The sequence below is a fragment of the Ips typographus genome, linkage group LG13, assembly GCF_016097725.1.
Source record: "Ips typographus isolate SLU linkage group LG13, UJ_Ityp_2.0, whole genome shotgun sequence".
Taxonomy (NCBI): domain Eukaryota; kingdom Metazoa; phylum Arthropoda; class Insecta; order Coleoptera; family Curculionidae; genus Ips; species Ips typographus.
The window spans coordinates 5,417,452-5,443,651 of NC_138434.1; the positions used below are offsets into that span (position 1 = coordinate 5,417,452).

Below are 26,200 nucleotides of genomic sequence, written 5' to 3' on the forward strand. Positions count from 1 at the left end.
TAAAGCTGGTACCTACACATAATAAGTAAAAAATTATTTGTCGACAATTAGAAGTTTCATTCCGGCACACTTTTTGTCGTTATCGGGAATGCTTGACCTCGACATCGAAATAACACAATCCGCTGTTTTACAGTGTGGATTTTATTTTTTAACTTTAGATTTAGAAGTCATGTAAAAATTAATTTAATAGCATGCTGCAGTATGTAAAATTCATTTTTTTTTTCTCAAAATATTTGATTTTTCAGCTTAACTTTTATACAAACTTCTACTAAATAGAAATGCTAAAAGCATACATTTTGCTTTGAATATTGTAATCCACAAAATTGGGATACAGGGAATATTACATTTTTTAATTCGACTTGGTCGGCTGTGTCTCTATTTTGGTGTGAAGTTTTACGAGTTGATTTAAACATCGCAACTTTTCTTCGATAATCTATATTATCGATTTCATTTATGTTACTTGTCTGTAAATTAGGATGTAACATTTTCGATTGAACAGGAAAATCGGACTGAAACTTATTAGCAGTTTTTGATTTGCGTTTTTCTGAAATGCATAACATTGATTCCTTTGTCGTATTTGTGTTGATTGATTCATTAACGTCGAATTTACCTATAACAGAATGCTTTAAAATAGGAACTGTTCTAAATCCCTTATTGACAATTTTAATGTATAAATTGTGCCCATTTTGCAAAAATGGTGTGTCTACACACAGATTTCTTGGACATAAATAACTGTCTCTTTTAATAAAATTGCATTTTGTTAAATCCGGCACATTATTCGCGGTTTTCAATTTTAACGTTATTTGCGTATTTGGTTTTACAATATACTTTCGAGCAACTTTTAATTTTATTACAGGTTTTACTGTGTTTTTGACGTCAGAAATTTCTACACCCATTAGATACTCTTTCTGAACTTGGTTTTTAGATGTAACATCTAAATCAGGTCGATTGAGATTAACTGTTACTTTATCGTTGTTGTTTGTTGAAAAACTCAAAATATTTTTATTGTTATCAATTATTGCGTTAAAATTTGATAGAAAATTTGTGTTTTCACAGTCCCAGTTTGATAACCTGGTCCTTGATTGGAAAAAAAGTTATCCTTATCACAGTTTATATAACGAAGTGATTTGCACAATGGAGGCAGAGAAGAAAGTCTATACAAGCGAAGAGATTCGTAAAATTGCGCCCGGTTATAAAGGCAAACCGGAGAACTTTGATCCCGTCAAGGGAAAGAAGCGACCCGTGCCAAAGCCAAAGGGAGAGCGAACGACTGTACTTCCACCGCCGACAAATTTGAACTCCACGCCAACACCACAGAGGAACGACTCAATCATATCAGAAGCAATTTTCGGTATTGATGTGACGGTGACAGAAATCTCACCGAGGCAGACATTTTCTGCTAACTACGCCAAGATTGTTGACCTCGCTGCTGAATCATACGATGCTATGAGAGTAGACGAGAAACAGATTGACAGAGTCATAGCTCGTGAAGAAGTGTCATACTACGCAACTGCATTAATGCAGCTTAAGTTGATTGAGACGAAGGCGAAACAAGGAGATCAGCACTTAACAAGTGCGGAAAAGGACATACGCAAAGCCACATCCGACGACGTCTTCAACGTCCCGCAGACAATCTTTACATATTTAAAAGAAATCGGGACCTACACAGACAAGATGGGTAAAGAGACTCTACTGGAGGTACCGCCACTGCCGACAACGGTAGTGCAAAACTTCGGGGGGTATCACGCAGCGGAAGTTAACGCTGACACCCACTCACTGTTTGAAGAAGTACCGTCTCTCGGAATTGCCGGAGACATGGTCATGGCACTAGCGTCTGACGACGCTGAACCAGTGCCGAATTTCCACATCGGAAGACCAGTTGGCACAACGTGGACGAACAATCTCATTGGGAGATTTCATCCAATAGGTCCGAGGCGACCAGAGATAAAGCAAAGATTAGCAGGCTTTGGGATTACGGTGAACCACTTCACAGAGTACATTCCAGGCACGCGATTTAATCTGCGCTATCTGAGGTCTATCTCAGACATACTAGGAAGGATGGAAACTTTCAGGATTGAGAAAGTCGTAATTAAGAACTTGAGCCTCTCAGGAGGAGAAACTCAAGTCGTGAAAACTCAGCCGATGGATATTAATGAAGCTGGGAGCTGGCGGGAACGCAGTGTACAAGCACTGTCCGCGGCAACAAGCTCAACTGCAATCATGGGCGCGGCAAACGTGTTCGGGTTCCAACTGTATAAAGAGGATGGACCTGGCGAGCTGCGATCCGTAAAGGTTGCAAACTGGAGCTGTATCAGTGGAGCAGGCTGGAACATGCCTGATGACTGGTACGACAACCGGAATAGACGAAGGAATCTACCCGGCGCCTCCACCAAATGTCACGTTTAATTTATGAGCCCTTCTGGGTTCACCAATTAAACTGACTCACGACGTTAAACGTCGTGCCGGGATCTCAGTTTTAAGGATGGAATCAAACACTGAGTTTTCTATTAAACACTTAAATCTATTAACCAAACAATACAGTCATGAACACACTAAAAGTTGACAATTTAACAATTCGTACTTACATATCATAAGCTAAGGACTTAGCATTTTCTGGCGGCTGGCTTGGTCACTTTCGTGTTGGAACAATTCTGGAGAATGGACTACTTAACTTGATCTTCTTGACCGAGGAGAGTCGACATCTCGACTTCCTGGGTCAGCTGGTCGCGCTGCCGTTGATTGGTTTACACTCTCTCTATACTGCTGAAATCGGCGTGTTTTATACCCGATTGATCGGCTGACGTAGTTTGTTATTGTTCGTCGCCTATTTTTCATATTCCTGCAAAGCAGGTGGTGGTGACTCATCACCGATACGGTGCACTCGGTGCATGACACATTCGGTGCATCGTGATGCGACCTTGCCTCGTGCGCTTATTATTTCGCAATCCTCGAATACTCTTATGTTTTTTAAGTTAATCAGTCCATCTTTCCAATTAACGGATTTTCCATTCGTGACAATATGTACCCGGTTTATGATTTATGGATCGAGAAGTTCCGTCGGTAAATTAAGAAAAAAATGACTTTTGACAGATTTTCCGTTAAAATTTAGAATCATATCCTCAAAAATTAGTTTAAGTTTGTTTATTAAAATGGATATTGGAATATGTTCTGTGTGTGAGATGGAGGGAGATTATGCGGATATTGTAAAACATTTTAATAATGAACATATGGATGCTCAGGAACTAGAAACCCAGAGTTTACAAGAACAAGATGAAAATGACACAATGGCAGGTAAGCTAATGGCAACTTAGATATCAGCATCAGCTCAAAGCATAAATTAAAACATATTGAGTTTTTAGGAAGTAGCAACGAAAATTTGAAGTGGTGTGATCAAACTATCAAACTGCTGTTGGTTTGTTTTGAAAATAAAAAGAGATTTTTTAATACTGGTAAGAAGACAAATAAAGCCATATGGCAAATGATAGCCCAAGAAGTTAATGAAAGTGGATATACATTTACTGGAGAGCAGTGTGATTTAAAATTTCGCAATTTAAAGAAAACTTATAAAAGAATTGTGGACAGTAATAACAAAACAGGCAGGGGTACCAAAACATGGCCATATTTTCAACAGTTTAATAGACTCTTTAGCAAAGATCCTGAGGTACAACCTGTAGCAATTGTTGGTAACCGTGAAGTTGAAAAACAACACAGTCACATGGATCCTCTAGTTGTAGAAGAAGTTACTGATGTAAGTAAATGAATTAGGTATAACAATAGAAAAACAACTATTTAACGAAATAATAATATAAAAAACATTATACACTTCTTGATTTTAGATAGTTTTAATTTGTAAGATGCTTTTTTACCACTTTAGTGTAGCAATAGTAATGTTTTTTTGTAGAGGTAGTATTAAAACTATTTCTATTTTTGTAGTCACCAAGAACTGTTAATGCTGATACACCCACAAGCAAGATAAAAAGAAAGAGAGAAAGTGAAGTAGAGCCAGAATGGGTTAAGTTGTTACGAAAAGATGCAGCTGAACGGCATGCAGAAAAAAATGGCAGTGTTTAGAGAATTAATAGAAGTTTTGAAACAATAAATATTTAAAAGAACAAAAACTAAAATAAATATTTGAAAGAACTTTTATTGGGATTTTTCTCATACTTGTTCCTTTTTTTTAAATTACTACACCTAATACTTAATCTTTAAAAAGTAGTCTAGCTATTTTATTTCTTTTCTCTAAGCCACAGTTGTCTTTTCCAGAGTCAAGTGACTCTGGTAGATCGCCAGTTGCATCAACATCTGGTTCAATACTATCGCCTCTTTATGTAATACACAACAAGCCACAATTAGTGTTGGGATAAGTTCAGTCCTGTATATGTTAACATGCTTCAAAATTCTGAATCTTCCTTTCAGCAATCCAAATGCCTGTTCAATATAGACACGTGTAGAAGAATGTTTGAAATTGAACTGCTTTTGAACTATTGTCAAATGACCATTATCTCTATAGGGTGTTATTACATAGGTTGTATTTTTATAAGCAGAATCTGCTAAAATATGGCTATCATATGGGAACAGTTCCGCTGCATTTTCTTCTACTGCTTGTCCCAGTGACGAGTTTCGAAACACTCTGGCATCATGGACGCTTCCGGGATAACCTACATTTACAATAAAGTCATTAAACCATAAATAATATAACAGTGTCCACTAGGCTTTACTTCAATTCAGGCTCTGAAAACAGTAAAAAACAGTAGGTATTTTATTATTAAACAGTTTCATAGAATTCAGTCAAACAGAATTATTAAATTTAGCTTGAAATTTAGGCTGATATATGTTAGGCAATGTATGTACCAAGAACAGACAGGTAAAAAGTTTAATTTTCTCACCTGTAAAAACGTCTGTAAACATATAATTGGAGTCACATACTGCTTGTAATATAATAGAATGAAACTTCTTTCTGTTGCAATATGACATTTGTTGTTTTTGTGGAGGAGTTATTGGAATATGGCTCCCATCAATAGCACCTGTTGTTTTTGGAAATCCTTGTCTTTTTTCAAAGCCTGCCATTGTTTTAATTGCATCAAGTCCTGCAGGCCATTTAATGTAGTTCGGTGACAATTTCAACAATAATGATGTAATTTTATGGACATAACTCCATGCTGTTGACTTGGAGACATCATATTTTTCAGAAATACTTCTGAAATGCAAAGAGACAATAATATTTATTTTAACTTGTGTGACAACTGTGCTAGTACCACATCGAACAAATGTTTATTTTAGGGCATAAGACATACCTAAACACTTCTTGATTTGCTAACATACACAAAGCTATTAGCAATTGTTTTTCTGGGGGTTCTGGTGGCCTACCTACTCCAGTTTTGCTATTGATACGTAAATCCGGAGCCAATGTATTGAGCAACTCTTCAAATGTACTTCTGTTTAACCTGAATGTACCTTTAAAGCCTAGAAATACACAAATAATTTTATTAATTTGAACTGCCATTCCCATCATGCCACATTTTGAGCCAAGCTTAAGTTAAGTGTGCTAGTCTGAAGCTCAGCTTGAACTAGGACAGTGACCCAATGAGGGTGATTTAACTAGATTTTTTTACATTGAAACTCGTCATAATAAACAAACTAAAATACTTACAGTCTGGTTCATATACCAGTGCTACATTATTGACATAATTTAAAATACATTGTCTCTTGATCCCCTTCCTTCTGTTAACAGAGAAATGCTGAATAGCTGCAGTTTCCAATACAAACTCATCTTCATTGTCGAATAAGAGCTGAGTAGCACAAAACAAAACAGCCATCGCTTTCCTTTTCTTTGATTCTGCCATTAAACATAGCAATATATATCTTTTTCCTAAATATATTAAACATTCGTTTACAATTTACAAAATAGAGTTAGGGGTTAGACTTTCTTTAGAGGACTGTTTTTTTTTTAAATGTCAGAATGTCAGATGTCAAAGACGTATTAGGAATACCAATCGCGTTCTAAAATTCATTCAACCGCTTTATGTTACTGGTTATTTGTAAAACCTTTTTAAAAAAGATTATTTTATTAAAATAGTTACAAAATTAAAAATACTCATAAAACAAAATAGATGTTAATACAATAAAGTCTATGTCCATTCTGAATAGTGATTCCGGGGCCCGATGGATGGTCGCCGCAAAACTCCTGAGCTGGCAATATGCAAGAGTGGTCAAATATGCATAGTCTGCATAGTCAGGTGAAGACACACACATAACTCCTCCATCCCTAAAGGGAACGCAAGGGTGGAACAACTTGCGTTTCATCAACCATTTCCATATCGGATGTCGGTACGCGTCTCTTGTTATTCATAATCCTTCTTCTCAAGAAACGTAGCAGCAAGAAACAGGTAATGGCCAGAAGAATTGTTATTACTGATGATAAGGACCATTTGGAATAGTTGGTGTGAGATTTCAGTAGTTCGATAGGTTCTTCTTGAGATGCCTGAAGTTGGAGTTCGTGAAGTTTATCCAAAGAAGTTTTTTCTAATTTGATTTTTTCCACTTGTAAAACGGGTATCACTTTTGCATCTTGTACATCCAGTAGACTAACAGGATGGCCATGAAACATTTTCTTCTCATTTTTAAAGACGTATCTAGCTGTGGTTATCGTGCAGTTAGGTGGTATTACAAAGAGGTAAGTTCCCTCCAAAATTAATATTTCATTTTCAATGCAACTAGTTTGGATTTTTTCGCTTTTTGGAAATATTCCTATGTAGTGGGCGGAATCAATTTCTTCTATAATAGTGTTTCCAATGTGAACTGGAACTAGGCGGCACTGGTCCAAGTCTTGTTTGATTGAAAGCAGTGACGTAATACAATCAGGATGTTCATGCATAGGTAGAAGATGGTTGTTCTTGCAGTAATAGTTTGGTTGTAGGTAGATGCATCCTTCTTCATGGTACTCGTATTGGGTTTTACTCAGGGTTAGGTAAGTTGAAGGTGGAAGGAGAGTACATTGATTTTGATTAGGTATTGAAAACAAATGATAATGTTCAAATAAATCTGAATGCACTAATGGAAAATCTAGTGAAAAAACGATTTTCTTTTCTATTGCAAAAACGTTTGTCTCTACCACACTATAATATTTTAAATAGTCTGACACAGAAAATAGCAATTGATCTAAATTATGTGAGTTTTGAAGATCATCGACCAATTTTCTAAGGTCTTGAGGCGAAATTATGCTTCTGTGCAGAATCTTTAAAGCGGCAAAGCTGATTGCATTTTCTATTTCAGTTAAGAAATTCAATAACGAATCTAGATTAACTTTAATCTGGTCCAGTACTTCGTGTACTTCTAAATAGGCTACATAATTAAATTCTGTAGTATTTAGATCAGATATAATCTCGTTTATCTTGTTTTCGATTGACTTTTGATTATTTGTTACTGTTGTTACAGTATTGTTGAAGTTTTGCATTAAATGATTTGTCAGAGAAATTTGCTTATTAACCTTTTTGATAACATTGTTTTGACTGTTCTCAAGTTCCAAAATGTTCTGATGAATTTCTTTAGCATCATCTTCATCTAAGTTACCTGTTATATATTTTATTAAGGATCCCATGGGATTAATTAAACCTCTTTTAGCTCGAGAAGGGAATAAAGAATTCGTTTTTTGATTAACAACACTTATTTCATATCCTAAATATTTATAAGCTTCATATAAAGGAATTCGGTGTGTTAAAGAAGAGCTATTAATCGTTTTCTCTAATTTTTGATAATGATTTATGATTGATTTTACTTGATTATCCAATGGTCTAAGATGAATATAATAAAGAAATGTATGCGAAGCAGTTTTAATTTTCGCGTTACCCAGTTTGAATGGCAGGATACCGGGGTTAGATTTCAAGTTCTGAATTTGAACTCTCTGCGCTCGTGTCGGGTCTCGTTGCATCAAGTACAACAGTGTCATCAATCTGTAACACAGGATTTTGTGTCAGTTTTCTGGGATTTTTAAATATTTGCTTGTGATATGTATTTTGAGCTGTAGTTACAGTTAAATCATTACTTTGCAAAATGTGTTCAGGGGTGTACAAGGGATTTATTTTTGCTTGCCTATCGGTTAGTCTTCGGTATGCAATTGCACCGGGTTGAATTACAGGGGGGTCTTTCCTGTTTTCATTTAACTTACTAATGACCTTTTGTTTACTTTCAGATGTTTTTTGGTATATTTCTTTGTACAGCTTTTGCATTGATGACTTATGTTCATTGACTTGGTTATTGATTAACAATGCATCGTTATCAATATCTATCGGTTCTTTAAGTTGAAGATGACCAAAAATCAAATCAATAGGTTTTTGTTTAGTCACAGAATGTATGGAATTATTATAACCCAATATTGCAAGATTGAGCTTTTCAACTGAATTTAAGTCTGGATTGGTAAGATTTAAAGTACGCAAATGTTCTAAGAGAGTTGAATGAAATCTCTCTACTATAGCATTACTATTAGGATTCAATGGCATTGTATAGTGCCAATTTATTTTGTAAAGCTTAGAAAAATCCTTGATCAGACTTTGATTAAATTCAGTTCCATTATCGGAAACTATGTTTTCGGGAATTTTGTAATTCGAGACAAATTGAATTAAAGATTGGTATACATGTAAGGCTGATAATGTTGGAAGAATAAAAGCTTGTCCAAATTTAGAAAAACTGTCACAAATAGTTAAAGCAACAACATTTCCAAATTTGAAAGTGTCAACATGAACTGTTTCAAAGGGTTTTTTCGGTGTGGGTGTAAGTTGTAGTTTAATCAAAGGCGGATGACGTTCATATTTAATTTGTTGGCATATTGCACAATTATTAATAAATTTCCTTGTATCGTCATTCATTTTCGGCCAGTAGTATTTTGTTCGAAGTTGGTCTATCGTTTCTTTTATACCCCTATGATTAGTAAGTCCTTCATGTTGTGTTTTTATTAAACTTTTTTGTTTTTCTTCCTTAGTGACATCTATAAGTATTTTATTAGATTTTAATAACTTATAGGATGAATATTTAAACGTTTGTGGAATGAAATTACACATTTGCTTAAATAATGTGTCATTTTCATCATTCTGAAAATAATAGACATATTGACGTTTCGGTTCTCCGTATTGTTTGAGATGTTCGATGATTTGAGCTTCAAATGACTCATCTGTAACGTAAAGATACCATCTTGTCCTATTAACAGGTGTTTTAAATACCTTTTTGATTTCCATTCGCGGATTTGCGTCAACTTTTGTTACAACTATTTGACATAGGAAGTAATTAATCGGTTTTTCAGTAATATTGACTGACAATATGGGATCTTCAGCACTTGTGTGCACAGTTTCACCGTCATCGTCATCTTCGGAATCAACTTGACCAATAATCGATTGATTATCTGAAGCAATCTCTGTTTCGTCCGATGGTTTTGTGCTAGGTCCAGGTTCAGATTCGTCTAGTGTAGGATTTTTATTATATTTCCGCATGTAACGCAGAATCGGAAGTTCATCCGGGTCACTGTCAGACGATGACTCCGATATCTGTTTGTTACCACTGGTTTCGTTCACATTTAATTCGATCCTAGACAAGGCGTCAGCATTTGTATTTTTCTTGCCTTTTTTATAGATGATATCGTATTCAAATTCCTCGAGTTTAAGTCGCCAACGAACTAAACGCGAATTAGGCTCTTTTAGGTTCATTAACCATTGTAGTGGTTGGTGGTCAGTAATGATCTTAAATTTTCTTCCAAATAAATAAGGGCGAAAATAGCGTGTTCCCCACACTATTGCTAAAAGTTCCTTTTCGATTACCGAATAGTTTTGTTCTGCCGGATTCAAAGTCCTAGATGCATATGCAATAGGTTTATCCTGTCCTATAGGACCTTGTGAAAGAACACAACCTATAGCGAAATTGCTAGCATCAGTTGTCAGATTAAATTCTTTAGAAAAGTCAGGATATTGTAGCAATGGTTCATTAGTTAAAATAACTTTACAATCTTCAAATGTTTTAATATAAATAGGGTCATTAACATTTATAGTTGCACCTTTACGAAGACAGCTAGTAAATGGTTTTGTTAATTTAGCAAAATTTGGAATGAACTTACGGTAGTATCCTAACAAACCTAAGAAGGCTTTGATTTCCTTTGTGGTTTTAGGTATCGGGTAATGTAAGATGGCTTTAATCTTATCTGGGTTTGGTTTAATTCCGTCTGGTGTTATAATATGTCCTAGAAATGCAACTTCTTTTCTAAGAAACTCAGATTTATCGAGTTGGACTTTCAAATTATTTTCACGCAATTTTTCAAAAACTTTTTTCAAATTTACAATATGCTCCTGAAGGGATGTCGAGAAGACGATAATGTCGTCCATATATACAAGACAAATTTTATTTTGTAGATCTTTCAGGACGTTATCCATCACGCGTTGAAAAGTCGCTGGAGCATTTTTGAGTCCAAAAGGCATGCGTAGATATTCGTAATGTCCGTTTTCAACGTTAAATGCTGTTTTTTTAACATCATCTGGGTGCATTTCAATTTGATGAAACCCGCTCGCCAGATCTAAAGTTGAAAAATACTGACAACGACCTAATTTGTCTAAAATATCGGATATATGTGGTATAGGATATTTGTCATCGATGGTACGATCGTTAATTTTCCGATAGTCTACACATATGCGCCATTTCCTCTTTCCGGACGCATCCAATTTTTTAGGAACCACCCAAATTGGGGAGGACCATGGTGAATCGCTTGGTCTAATTATTCCTTGTTTTAGCATATCGTTGATTTGACGTTCTACTTCTGGTTTATGGATGAACGGATAGCGATAAGACTTGGTGTAAACTGGTGATTCGTCGACTGTTTTAATTCTGTGTTTTACTTGATTAGTGAAAGTGAGAGGAGAGTTTTCACGGTGAAAAATGTCGGTGAACGATCGACATAATTTTTCGATATGATATTTTTCTTCCACGTTCATATGGGATGTTCGAATCAAGTTTGTGATTTCATTTCTATCATTAAATTCATTCGGGGTACTTTCAATGGAAACATTGTAGATCTCAAAATTAGTAGAATGACATGATTCGACTGGTATTGGTTCGAAAAGTTGAATATCTTGAATTTCGTCACTTAAATTTTGAATTTCTACAGTAGCGTATCCATTGATTGAATTAGTTACACATGCTGGAATTTTACATTTAAGAATTTTTGTGTCTATTATTATGATGTCTCCATTTTGAACATTTACTGGTATTTTAAAAGTTTCAACACTGCAAGGTTCGACTTGTCCATAAAATAAAAGTTTAGATTTTGATTCGTAATGAGATAAAGGTAGTTCTGCATCTGGTGTTGAAAGAACGTACTTTTGAAGATCTAATTTTACATTCATGTCTTTGAGAGTTTCATAGCCTATAAGGCCATCAAAGAAATGATGAAATTTAAAGATATAAAATTTCATATTTTTATGAGATGCAAATTCATTAAAAGCTGGAATTTCAATACAATAATCCCTGTTGGTAGTTTGGAAAATTGATGAAACAGTAAAGGGTTCTTTCTTTACAAAATTTTGAAAATATTTTTCTGCTATATCAGGGTTAATAAACGATTTTGTTGCACCAGTATCGATTAATAGCTTGAGAGGTGGGTTTGTTATTTTTACATATGGCAGATCTTTTTTGTCATAGATAGAATGTATCTCTATGAACCCTTTTTGCGTAACACGACCTCTTGAAAATTTTGATCTAAAGAATTTTCAGATTCAATTACTTCAGACGTTTCTGCAATATTTTCAGGAAAATCAATTTCAAGATTACTTGCAGATTCTGGCTGGTCCATATTTTGATAATAATAATACTCAGCGTTTTCGCAAGAAGTAGATGGGTCTGATACATCGTAGTAATAATCTACCTTACGCACTACTTGTCCCGACGAACACGTTGAACAATGTTTCCGGTCCACTTTCTTAATAATACAAGTTCGATTTTCGAATAAACGGTTGAAACCGACGAGATTTTCGCGATGAAATCCCTTTCGAAATCCTACTGACTGCGCCACTTTATGTTACTGGTTATTTGTAAAACCTTTTTAAAAAAGATTATTTTATTAAAATAGTTACAAAATTAAAAATACTCATAAAACAAAATAGATGTTAATACAATAAAGTCTATGTCCATTCTGAATAGTGATTCCGGGGCCCGATGGATGGTCGCCGCAAAACTCCTGAGCTGGCAATATGCAAGAGTGGTCAAATATGCATAGTCTGCATAGTCAGGTGAAGACACACACATAACTACCGTAATGAACCAGATCCTTAAAGGTTACACCGATTGTGGTAAACGGTGGAATTAGCCGGTATAATTTTCGTAAATAAATGCCTATTAAGAACTTAGAACTAAAACCGTGTACTAATTGATGTAAAAATTATTTGTAAAAGAAACTTTTGTTTTAGCAGTATTTGAGAATCAAAAAACAACAAAGATAAAGTTGAAAAAAAAGCTCAATTTTTTTTTCTCAAAATGTCAACCTTAATTTCTCAAACAATGAAATAAAAAAAACTACAAATTTTGCTCTTTTCAGCTACTTGGTACTGTGATGTGGCAAGGTACCAACATTAGCTAAACTACGGCTTAGCTGATTGAAGTTGTGTGTTAAGAAGTAATGTGTTGTAGTTAGGAATTACTGGGGGTCCTTGCCATTATAGCAAATGGATGAGGGGGTCCTTGAAAAAATATTGTTGAAAATCCCTGCTTTAGATAAATCCCTAAAACTTTTGTATTTACATTTTTTTTTGTAAAATCAAGTAGAACAGATTAAGAGCGGGTGGAAATAAAACCAATCACGTTGTACAGAAAAATAGTTATTTTCTATCATTAAGGCAAGTATAGCCAATCACATTATGATATTTGCGTGCACTGGCAGTAATATCTCTATGGAGCGACAAAAGTACGGCAGTAAAGAAACTTACCAAAAAAAAATACACAAAAAATTATAATTTGAACAAACCTCACACAAAACTTAGTTTTTAAATTGAGGTTTGAGTATTGCTGATATTTGTTTTGCAAGCACAACAGTTGTAATTTAATCCAAGCTTAAGCTAAATGTGGTTAGGCTGTGATAAATCAAGTGAAAACAATAACAGTCAAGTACAATGGTGCAAATAAAGATTAAAATAATCAAATCAACCTTAATGTTAACTCCTGTCTATCTGAAATATTATTTAAGGCAAAAGCTTGAATAATCAAAAAATTCTGAAGAATTTACTTGGTTTTAAAAACACTGCAACTGCACAAAGATGTTTGCTTTATAATCATAGTACTCATAAGACAAAAGATGAAATGATGATTATGTTGCGATATTTGGCAACAGCGCTAGAGTTCGGACAAGACGGCCGAGGAGGAGGGTTGGCATCACTCGTGCTCGATTCTCAAACGAAAAAGAACGATTTCTCTCTCGTACTCTCGTTTACACGGCTTTAATGTTCCAATTTCAAAGTTTATTTTTTATTATGTGGTGGTCCTTCGAATTAAATCAATCCTCAACTCACGAAACAGATTAAGTCTCATACAAGTAGTTTCTTCATAAACGTTATGCTTTCTCATCGACATAAAAAAGTAGTGTATACCAGATACAGATCTGTAAGATACGCCTAATTTGTTACTTGAACCATACTTAAAAATGCTAAAATAGAAAAATGTGTAGTAATGATGCATTTTTTACATTGAACAGTAGAAACTAGAAATCTACTTTCACACAATGGATTCACTACTTTCCATGCTTAACAATCAAAGTTCTAGATAGGCAAATGTTGTATTTTATAACTGCTTTCAGGGCTATCATTTGATCTGAAAAATTGCCACTTATACGAATTTGAAAATACAAATAAAATTTTACATTATTTGATATCACTACAAACTAATTCTTTATTACTGTTACTGCAAACATGCACAACAGAGTGGTCCAGATTTAAATGTCAATAATTCACAGTTCGATAGGCTATCAAAAAATAAGTTGACATGCATTATGTCATTTTCCTGAAGAACGCATCCTAGGGAAGACACAGACCTCCAAATTTCAGTTTGACCGTTGGACCAATTTTGATCAAACTTGGAACATCAGATTGAAATTCACTCATGTCTTAGATTAGTTCTAAAGGTTTTCATTGATATTTCGCGGTTGCCAGCTTAAGCGTTCCAGATTGCCGGTGATTAAAAAAGTTTTGTTTTCGTTAAGCCAGACATATTGTAACGTTCGGATATAGAGCATTTTTAAAAAACTATTTTTGTTTTTTGCTGCCGGTATATGAGCAATCTCCCCCAGTATTGATCCGTGTCAAATACCTTTTTTACGAGAGCATTCGGCAACATGGCATCAGTGTATTTTTAAGGTTAGCAAAGCACAGAAACATTCATTGACAATTGACATTGACTGTGCTTCAGTTGTTTCGATTTGACAAGAATCACAAGAGTGAGGTTAAGCTGGTAAAAAGCAAAATATAAACAAGAGCGGATAAATTAAATCAGTGTCGTTATTACTTTACGTGAATTGTGCAGGCTGTTGTTGGTAGTGATTCTAAACTGGGTGACTTAATTTTTTTAGGGTAAACGTGCAAAGTAAGGTAAGCAGCAACTCTCTGTATGTCACATGAAACATCATTCAGCTGCAAAATCACCAGCTGTTTGCCCTCACTGTACTGTTTATACAATTCACACAAAATAATAACTTAATCCATAAATTTAAGTTGCAACGGGAAAAGTTTGATGAAACTGTCAACAAACGCCAAACAACTAAATTTATAAATTTAAAATGGCGCTGCGGACAGCGTAACATTTAAAAGAAGTTAATAAACCGTCTTGGTTACTGTCAAACAGTGACATTTTGAACAACTGATTTTAATTTTTTATTATTTTTTAAATAAAAGTTGGGAGAATTATAGTTTTGAAAAAGGTGTTTTTAACATTTATTTGAAAATAATTGAATAGCATTATAGAGTATGTTGCATGAAATATGTTAAGAATTTTTTGTAGAATCCAAAACAAAAGATACTAAATGTTTTTGTGAAAAGTAAGTCCCTTCAATTTTATCAAGTTGATGCAGTACTTTACAAAGACACTCTATCATACATATTAACTCAAGGTTGAAAATGCAATTTACTAAAGTGTATAACGATAATTATTGTGTTAAACATAACAATAACGAAAACTGCAAAGCTTTTAATTTTGGATGTTAATTTAAGTAAAATCAGCATACTGACCTAAAAACTTTTTTATCCTGTTCTAATCTAATGTAAGTAGTTAAACCCACTGCACACAATTTCACTCTTCAACTATGTTGCAATCTTCTTAGTGGGTAATTTGTTCCTCGCTTAGGTCAATTTCTTCATAAAAGTTGTGCTTTCTCATCCACATGGAAAAGTAGTAAAGTATTCAGCATATACAGGATACAGATCTGTGAAATAGGCCCAATTTGTTACTTAAACCACCCTTAAAAAATGTCAGGCTATAAAAAATTTGTAGTAATGATGCATCAACATAGTTTATGAAGGTTAAGTATGGAATTGCTATTGCAATCTTACCTGGGCCGGCAGGCATTGTATCCATTATGACCATTGAAAAAATATACATTTACTTGATTTTAGAGTATAATCTTCACCAATTATTGGATTATTATTGTAATAAAAATTCAATAATTATTTTAGCTGCATGTTAATTTATTTGACACAATAAAACAAAAACAAAAGCAAAGTGACAAGTTACAAGTTTGCATTTGACATCACAACAGATCCAAGATGGCCATATTGTCGTGAAAACCCAGTTTTCCGATGCGTGGATTTTGAGCTTCGATGTAGATGGCGGAATTGCGCTGTATTAACAAAAATCAATAATTTCACACACAGATAGTCACTAGACGAGAGAGACGACTAGACTTTTCTTTCTGCCCAGGATTTGTCTGACTCTAAGTCATCCCCAGGCAGGCCTCTCAGTGCTTTTCACAAAAAATACTTTACACACACAAAAAAGTCAAAAAAATCGATTAAAGGCACGAAAAACGTTGAAAACCGAACTCCCCCTCGTTCGAGTCGTTCTATAGTCCACGTTCTAGAGGAGGCGCGGAGATCGTTCACGTCCCCGCCGCGATGAATTAGACGCGAATGGGCGGTACTCGGATCCGTTGCGCAGAACGTTTCGTTTGGGAGCGGGATTGCATTCCGCGCCCTCTCGTGAGCCGATGGATGAACAACGCCGCGTTATACCGTTTGTACTACATCGTTAGTTACTCGTAAAATTACGTTATTTGAATTGTGCAGGCTGGTATTGGTAGTGATTCTGGTCTGTGTGTGTTATTTTCTTGATGGTAAACCTGCAAAGTAAGGTAAGCAGCAACTCTCTGTGTGTCACATGAAACATTGTTAAGACAATTTCGGTGGGAAACGCCCAATGGCCGAAATCGGTTAACCGGTCATGCTTGATATTCAAAAAATAACCAGCTAGCTTAGCGCCGGAAGTGGTCGAGGGTAAAAGTTGGAGAATTCAAACAAATAACAGCCGTATCTAAGTGAAATTCGATATTCTAGTTTATCCTTCATCAACGTAAATAAACGCCTTTGCGGTGGTAGTACTGGGTAGGTGTCCCGAGTGACAGCTGTCTACAGTGTCAAACACAAATAATCAATGACAAATATCAAAAACAAATTAGAGGCTTAAAGAGGCACCCTCTAACCTACCCATCTAACCTGCTATTAGTAAGATAGCAAGTAAGCTCAAGCTCAAACAAACAGTTCCAAATGGCAAACAAATGCTCGCAACAATGTGGTTGGTGATTTTTAAGAAGGTTGAGGAACTGAAACTTTTAGTCAATTTACAACAAGTAATGAGGCACCCTTGAGTATTGTATTTATACTCTGGGGTTGTGCACTGTTTTTGCTTGGATATGGTTTCTTCAAGGCATTTCAAAAGGGCAATTTTAAAACTTTTGTATGATTTTAAATGTTGTTGCTTAACTTGGCGGAAATGGCCGTTATTTGGTGCCGTAGTCAAAGACTTTAGTTTCGTTAGTATGCATGCTGTGGCCCGAGCATTTGAGTAATATCAGTTTGCAACATCATCTGAGCGAATGTTACAATCAATTGACTCACCACGATGACGAGAAGGGTGTGAGTTCATCTTTCGTTTTGTTACATTTATGTTGTGCTCATGTTATAAAAATGGTTTCTAAGGAATTGAACACATTTTTAAATAATGATCATATAGAAAACATTTTGAAAATTTTATTTGCAAAATGTATTATGTTAACAACACTTAATGATGTTACTGTATGGTTTGAATGTATTTGCATTCTGGTTTTATCCAACACGAAAATCAACGTGTCATTATGCAAACTCGAAAGTTGTGACACGGATAATAATGACGAATCGGCAAGTAATGTAATTCAAGTAGAAGAAGAATTGTCGTCGTCTGATAATGCATTACACAAAGGTAATGCTCAGTTATGTACTCCTAAATTAGAATAATCTGTCATACTGTCAGATAGTGAGACTAATAAAAATGAGAGAGTGGGCAAAAGTAATTACTTTAAAATACATATATGCCTTTTCTTCCTTTATGGTCATAAATTATGATTTCGAAAAAATACTCATTAAATAGATTGAGTAATTGCTATGTTGAACGTCATTTTGGTAATTTAAAAAAACGAATGTTCTCGCAGGTAACCGTAATCTAAAATGTAGTAGGTTTGTGAGAAAGTCTAAAGAACTAACTAGGCCGCTTATAAAGAAATGTTATGCGGAATATCTAAATCGAACCTCGCTCGGCTTACCTAACTTTAATCAACAAGTTAAATAATCAAGAAAGTTGTAAATGAAAAAAGACAGTTACCGGAACCCGGACCATCAGGTATAAGTGCACATTCGTCTGCCCCTGCTGACCCCGTGGTGTTTCGTGCCCCCAGTCCAGCTAGGACATCAACAACAACAGACAAGCAATGAGCCTCAAATAGAGGCAGTTGAGCCTGAGCCCGTGGTTCCTCAGAAGCAAGGATCCGACAGCGACACTCCCGATGAGGTGAATGGAGATGAGCGCCTAGTTAAAGGTGTCACCCCAGCCCCAGCACGAGATTTACGACGTCGAGTCCCGATGCGTTAAGTTAACTGATAATGTCGACTCAGTTAGGCATTCAATTCATCAAAGAAGGAGAAAATGCTATTCGAGAGTATGATGCGGTCTGGCAATGTAGTGTTAAAAACTGGTTTAATAATCCACAATAAATACTCATATTTAGCTGGTTCTCCAGATGGTTTGGTGGTCAATGAAAGGATAGGTGGGGTAAAGTGAGTCATAAGCATTTATTGCTCAATTTATGTTAAATCAAAGCTGAGCAGACACAAAAGTTGATTTTGCTCTATGATGTCAATCAGTTGGAAAATAAATAGTAAGTTTGATAGATGTGATTGGCTGATTGCTGCTTTTTGTTCACTCCCAATGTCAGCTTTTGCACAATTACTCAGTTTGCCATGAGTAGATTGACATTAAAAGAAATGACACTTTTCCTGATGACACATTACACAGACATTAAATGAAAATTCTTCCGCCAAATAATGGGTAGCTTACAACGCAATAAAATACGCATATAATAAACGCTGATTATGACAGAACAATAAAGCAAAATAGCAAATCAAACTACACACAACCCGCGACTCTATCTTTAGTTTATTAATAAAATTAATAAGAATTCCATCCACCTGGACGATATCTTTTCTTCTCGCTTCACCGCAAAAATTTCTGAAACAAAAAAAAATATTTTGTACACCAACATCTTTTCTGCCTTCCCCCCATCACAAAACACTAATTATATAGCGTCCTGGGGTGTGTTGCGAAAAATGGTCGTGTTATAAAAGTGTATTTTTTTAAATGGGACATCTTTTATACAGGGTGGATCAAAAATGACGCCCAATCAGTGATGTGAACTGGTAAATTACTTATATATTACCGTGGTAATTTACCGTAAATAACCTAAAATAAATTACCGAAATTTATTCGGAATTTACAAAATAAGTAACGACTCTAGTAATGAAAATTTTTTTTAAATTACCATTATTAACGATATTTCCTTGTAATTTACCATATTTAGTGAAAGTACTCGTTCAGCGAGTTTGGTGTCACCACTGTCAGGGTCAGAGACACATCTCATGTCTCATACAAGTGGTTTCTCGAGTTGTTTCATCATTTGATCTTACTGCAAACTACTTCATTATTACTTACTTCATTATGTCACGTTTAGGGGTGCGTAGTGAGGGATGGTAGAGAAACAACTCAGGTCACAGGTATGCCTTGTTTATTATAAAAATAATGTAAACCAAACACTTAAAAGGGGTTATTCTTACCCCCAGAATAGAAGGGCCAACATGGCCGTAATCGCCGTCGAGTGCATGGAAGTTCGGGGAGGGTGAGTTTGGTTTTAACCCTTCAGCTACACCGTAAAGGGGCACGCAAGGTGTTCTTGTACAATGTGACCAAAGGACCAAGTAGACAACTGACAGGGTTAAGGGTTCTAACGGTCACTTCAAGTTGCGAGAAAACACTCTTTTTAGCCTGGGATCCTAAGAAGGTAGCGAGCCGACCCACCACTTCAAGTTAGGGAATGTTGCTCGCCGACCAACCCGGAGACCAGATTTTAGATGGCCAGTCTTGCTGAATAAATACTCGTCGATTGACCCAGATTCCTACCAGACTTGCTGACATAAACGATTATTCAGTGTATAGTACGATAGGTATGGTGAATGTAAATGTTGGAATCTGCGACACTATTACTTTAAACATGATTTTAGATAACACTAAATAATACATATTGATTTGACGTTCAGTAATGCATATTACTAAAGTGAATAATGATGATTATTGTGTTAATATAAAACAATAATGAAAACTACAATGCCTTTCATTTTAATGTAAATTTCAGTAAAAATAGTTAACATTAAAAATTGCTCTTTTGTATGTATTACTTCTTGGTGGGTAATTTGTATATTTTTTTTTTTTGATTTTTGATTTGTTTTTTTTTGGTTCTTGGGGCTCGATATCTCCCTTAAGAGTGACTTTAGGAAAAATGTTTATATGAACAAATCGTATTATCTTGACCTCCCCTGTATGCTCAGAGAGATTGTCATATAGTTATGGGACACCCTGTATACAGGGTAATTCAAATTCGACCCTCACCATTGGGAAACTATAGGAGATACGAGATAGTTCGTTTTATTCTGATTTTAGTGATGTATAATAACTTATGATTTGCTTCATAAATAACAAAATAATTCTATAAAAACAAATTTTACTTTAGTTAGCTTTGAGTTAATGAGACGCTTTATGAAGATTACTTGGTGACACTTGTCACACGCAATTGGCCTGAACATACTTAGTCACAAAGGTGTACACGTGACTTAAACCGGTTTATTCACTCGAAAAGCTTAGCAAACTCGCTACGCTAGTGGACCTAGTTGTTCTTTTCGTGAATAAAAAATGTTTTTTCCACTACTAACATAATAAACATACCATTATTGACCGATTAGTAACTTGAGAAATTAGTTTTCTCTACCTTAATGGTCAATGTTGACCTAGGTCAAAATTAGAGTCTAATCTCTAGTTCTAGTCTGGCACAAACACGACAAAAAAAGAAAGATAGAAGAAGAATATTATTGACCTAGGTAAATAATAATGTCAATGTCCACCAAGACATCTGACATATGAAATATACTTGATTTGACAGAGACAGATAAATTAGGTTGTCCACCGCCTACTATACTAGAAAGCCTAGAAGGTGCTTGTGAAAAATTCCAATATGGCGGGAATAGTGGTGACAGTTTGTATTGTGGAAATTTAGTTTTTTGAGGATTAGATGAATTTTTACGGTTTAAAATCAAAACTTGAAGTTATTTGCGTAAGTTATTTTTGCTGCCCTTCATAAGTTTTTCAAGCCATATTGCAACAGCAATTCAGGAAAGGACTTACCCGTTTTTGCGCATCCTAATGCATGAATAAAATTTGCTTCTACTTGATAAATTTGATTTTAAATACATTTGTGATTTGTTTCTTAATTTGATATCATTCGTTTGAGTCGTAACCGAATTTTAATAGTGTGTTTACCAGTTGGGTTACGCTTAGTAGTTTTCGGTAACTTTCTAACGATGGATCAACTTATCAAAAGGCGAGGTTCTGTCAAGGCTAAACTTACTTTCGAAAAGTAGTAGTCCATATGCACACAGTGGAGTAGTGAGTGTAAGTGAAATCAAAACTGTTTGAAAAAAACAATTTGATTTCACTTATAAACTTACTTTGTTTGAGAAATTTATTGCAAAGCTTGAAAAGAGCTTCCCTAGCTACAAAATTGATGATGAAGGTACACTTTTCAATTTAAACAACGCACAGAGCGTTTTGAAAAATGCATAGAAGAATTTGATGACCTTCAACTTCAAATTGCTTGATGAACAATATAAACAACGTGATAGTTTCGAGTCGGCTTTTTTCGGTGCGTTTGCAAAAAGCTAAAATGTTTCTTTCAATAACTTCACCAGAGCAGGCAGTTGGTGCTGGTGAAATTGACGTAAAGCATTCTTATTATTCTTAGTCAAAGAAACAATTTATCGAAAGACCCATTCGGGGTCAAACTTCCGGTTATTGAGATCGCAGTTTTCAATGGTGAATTTGATACCTGGCTTCAATTTAGAGATACTTATGAATCTTTAATACACACAAATTCCTCGCTTTCGAACGTTCAAAAATTTCATTATTTGCGTGCGTATTTAGGCGCTGCTGTTCTTCTTACAGCAAGTTTAGAGTTTTCTGGTGCTAACTACCAACGCGTGGGCACTAATTTGTGATAGATTCAATAATAATCGCATGTTGATTCAAAACCATGATAAAACCCTTTTCAACTTTGATAAAATTCGTGTCGAGTCTTCAGCATCCTTGAGAGGTCTTAATGACGGCGTTTCTAAGCACCTTAGAGCACTTAAAACTTTAAATGAACCTACTGATTCATGGGAGACTTTGATTATTTACTTGATCACTACAAAGCTAGATGACGTTTCACTAAGAAAATGGGAACAAGTTACGGCTTCTCATAGCTTGCCAACTTTAGGACAAATGTTTCAGTTTTTAAAAGAAAGAGCAGACCTTTTAGAGTCTTTAGAGCAGTGCGCCGGCAATAGTAAGCAACTATCTTTATTCGACTTTACCAACTTTAATCGTAATAAGGGTTCAAAATCGGTTTTCGCTGGAAGCAATGATTCCATAAAATGCGTAATTTGTTTCAGGGATCATTACATTACAGATTGTGCTCAATTCTTGAACCTTGATGTAAATGGGCGTTTTGAAGCAGCTAAAAAGAACCGATTATGTCTAAATGTTTAAGACCTGGTCACATGCTTCAAAAATCCACTTTGAATCTGTGTCGTATTTGCAAATACAAGCATCATTCTTTGTTACCCAGAAGTAGGTCGCGCAATCGGGAAAATGTCGAAAGGATAAATAATCAGTCTGAAAATTTGGAAAACTCAGACATTAGTTCAAATCGGAACAAAATTTCTTTGTCAGCTCAAAACATAGTAAGCGATAATCATGTTCTTTTGTCAACAGTCGTAGTCGACATTTTTGATTTTCAAAATAAGCGCTACAAAGCTCGAGCATTACTATATATGGGCTCACAAAGCAATTTTATTACAAACAAGTTCTGTTCGATATTAAAACTAAAGATGGCGCCTACCAATGTCAAAATAAGTGGAATAAATGAGACTCATTCAGAATGCTTTGATGATTGAACCGATAGTATTCCCAATATTCCGAATGACAAGAGCCATTTTGAAATTCCTGACAATCTTATACTAGCAGACCCCAATTTTGATGTTCCTGGTGAAATTGACCTTCTCATTGGCGGCGAATAGTTCTGGGATATACTTTGTGTGGGACAAATCAAATTAAGTAATCGAGGTCCTTATATTCACAAATCCAGGTTTGGTTGGATAGTCACCGGACCAATCCAATCAAAATCCGTTTCCGAAATTCGTTGTCATCTCTCGAAGGAAACTGACATTGACAGACAACTAACTCGATTTTGCGAGATCGAAGAATTTTCGTGTCTGAAACCACTCTCTCAAGAGGAGAAACTATGTGAGCGGCATTTCCAAGATACTTGCATTCGTGTCTCATAGCAGTCTCACTACCAAGCTTCGAGTAGTTTTCTCCGTAACGAAGTTACGAATATTTTTTTTGTTTTGTTTACTAAACCGTCCGTTAGTGCCGTTAGTTTTGCGGCGGTATGCAGATAAGGGAACTATTAATAGAAGCCGTTTAGTAAAGTAACCAGTGCTAGTACTTTGCCAAAATACGATAAGCCGTATTTTTAAGTTATTATATTTTCTCAGGATTGGCCAGTCCGATTTTTACCGTTCTTGTTGATAACAATTGGTAGAATTACAGGATTTACAACAACGTTGCAGTATTATAGCGCGTAATAGAAAATTAGTGGTTTACGACTTTCCTTGTAATTATAATTCGCGAGTTGACGTAGCCGGCTAGGTTGGCCGAAGCGTACCGTTTTCCTGCAGTACTGCGGTTCTGTACGCGTCACTCGAGTAGGGCCGTGTTTCCCACTACCCGAAAGCGGGGAATCGGACTGCCTATAAAACTGGCGTGCGCCGCCAGTTCGTGGTCTGTTAAGATCACTAGCTCTCCCCGAGCAACATCTCAACCTCCCAGCAGCACCGCCGCATCACAGTAGGTATACCTGTTTAGTGGCTAGCCCTCCTAGTGCACTGTGTACCTGTTATTTAAACACCGAGGCTCGCTAGACCGGGTGTTCGTTCCTTGTTTACTCCAACCCTGAACCGCCGTTTGTTGTAGCGTCGTGGTTCGCTAGACCGGGCGCTGCTTTAACGTTCACGTCACCAGTTTCCATTGCAAACGCTACATGGTTCGCTAGACCGGGCGTTTGCACCGTTAGTCCCAGCCCGGCCATTTTTCCGGCCCTTTTTCTTCAGTAGCATCGTGGCTCGCTAGACCGGGTGCTACGCCATAGATCCGGCATTGTAGGTTTCTATACAAACACTACATGGTTCGCTAGACCGGGTCTTTGTATACTTTCCCCGATAGGCCAATTTCCGGCCCTAGTTCACTCTGTAGCGTCGAGGTTCGCTAGACCGGGCGTTACACGATAGTTCCGTATTCAACACAAACGCTACATGGTTCGCTAGACTGGGCGTTTGTGTCATTTAGTAGTCCGGCCGCACGTCCTGGCCCTGTCTTTTGTTGACTACGCTACATGGTTCGCTAGACCGGGCGTAGGAGGCAAGTTTCTAAATCCTGTTGCCAACAGGACCACTACAAGGCTCGTATAAACCGGGTGGTTTCAGTAATACCCTCTTCCGACTCTTTTACCGACCCGTGACACCGTAACTTTATTTGCACTAGGACGGTTAATTGCTTAGTTGTAAACATAGACCTGCTTTGTCCCCGTAATTAACTTTGAATCAGCTTGTACCTGTAACATTCATTGCATTGCGTGGCCTTTTAACTTTCTGCATTATACCGTTGACCTGTCTTGCATCGCATCCGACCCGTACCGTAACTAAGTTGCACACTCCGTTCTTGTTTAATTAAGGGGAGGGGGGATTTAAGATACGCTTATTTGCATAATTAATTGGTTTAGTTAAGTTTGCTGGCATTTTAAGTTAAGCAAAGAGAATATACGTTAGTTGATTGGTACTTTTGGCTTTTATTAGCGTTATCACCAACTGAACCACTGTTACACAAGATCGGGAACCTTGTCTCCAGCTGTTTAAAAGCTACCAAGGCATACGAATTGTGTTTCCTGGTTCACATTTCTCAAACTCTAAATACTTTCTTAAAACCAGGTGGCGTCCGAGGCAATTCTCATTCACTTTTGTTCTAGAACACACTTTAATTCGAACTCCCGAATAAATAGCGTCACAAAATTGGCGCCCGAGCAGGGACCGTATTTCTGTTTTCTGATTGTGACAGTGGGACAGTACTTTTCTTTCAAGAGCAGTACAATGACTTTCTTTTTTTTGAGTGTGCAACTTGGTTGGGGAAACCCAACATAACTCGACCGCCTGTATTATAAAACATCATTGCTTGTAACATTTTACACCGCCGGCCTTTTACGCACGTTTGCTTTGGTTTGGTTGCTAGTTAGCTTGTTAGTTGATACTTAGATCCACTAATAGAGTATCCCCCTGTTCCTGTAATATCCTATCATGAATACCGAACAGAGAGAGGATTTACTGTTCGAAACTACCGCCGGTGCAAACGAACCCCTTGACTCCAAAATCGCGATAATATGCCAACTAAAGAAAGACGCTTTGATAGTTGAATTATCCAAGATTGGATTAGACACCAGTGGCACCACAGAGGTGTTAAGAAAACGCCTAATTGCTTATTTAATGGGTGGAGAATCAACCCCGATAGTCAAAACTGCCCCATTTACTTTCCCGACAGTTTATACCGAACCGACCGCTACAACAGTAACTTTACCCCCGACTACCGTAGTAGGTAAAGTTACCGAGTCTCTTACGACGACCGCCCCCATTTTTACAACACCATCGACGTGGGGTACTACACGCCCCATCCCCAGTTGCAACACCGCCGTAACGTTCACTTCGGTTCACCCCACGCTACCGATCCCCGGGGTCCGAGCCCCCCCTCTATCTTTGACTTTACCGGTGACTTATCCCTGGATACAGCTCATGACCACGGCCAATGAGGCGTTAACAAAGCCACTTTCCTGTCTGCCGGAACCCACGCTGACCCTGAACCGGCATCACATCCATGTGTTTTCGCGCTCAAGACTGGAAAGTCTATTTTAATGAACAGGATGATCCTGTCGCTTTCCTGGAGCAATTAATGGAGATTTGCGCCGCCAATCAAATCCATCCAGACTTACTGGTTCCGCAATTACCTATGGTGTTGCGTGGTAATGCGCTATTGTGGTTCCGAAACAACCGGCACCGTTGGGCGACGTGGCAAAATTTGAGGCTGATTTCCGCATTTTTTATTACTCTCTGGATTACTATGATGATCTTGAGGCGCAGATAAGCCGCAGATTGCAAAAACAAGGGGAATCTGTCAGTCTGTACTTCACTGACTTACAAACTATGATCCGCCGACATGAGAGTATAACACCTGAACAGGAGTTACGTTGGTTGTACCGCAATAT

General features: G+C 36.5%; 1 long non-coding RNA gene across 1 annotated transcript in view; it reads right to left on the reverse strand.

Annotated features, from left to right (window-relative positions):
• Positions 1 to 2,500: 2,500 nt before the first annotated feature.
• Positions 2,501 to 26,200, reverse strand: part of LOC145737211 (uncharacterized) — a 72,248-nt gene continuing 48,548 nt past the window's right edge. The window contains exon 3 of the long non-coding RNA XR_014180320.1: positions 2,501 to 2,749. This is a non-coding gene — a long non-coding RNA (uncharacterized LOC145737211). The remainder of the gene's footprint in view (positions 2,750 to 26,200) is intronic.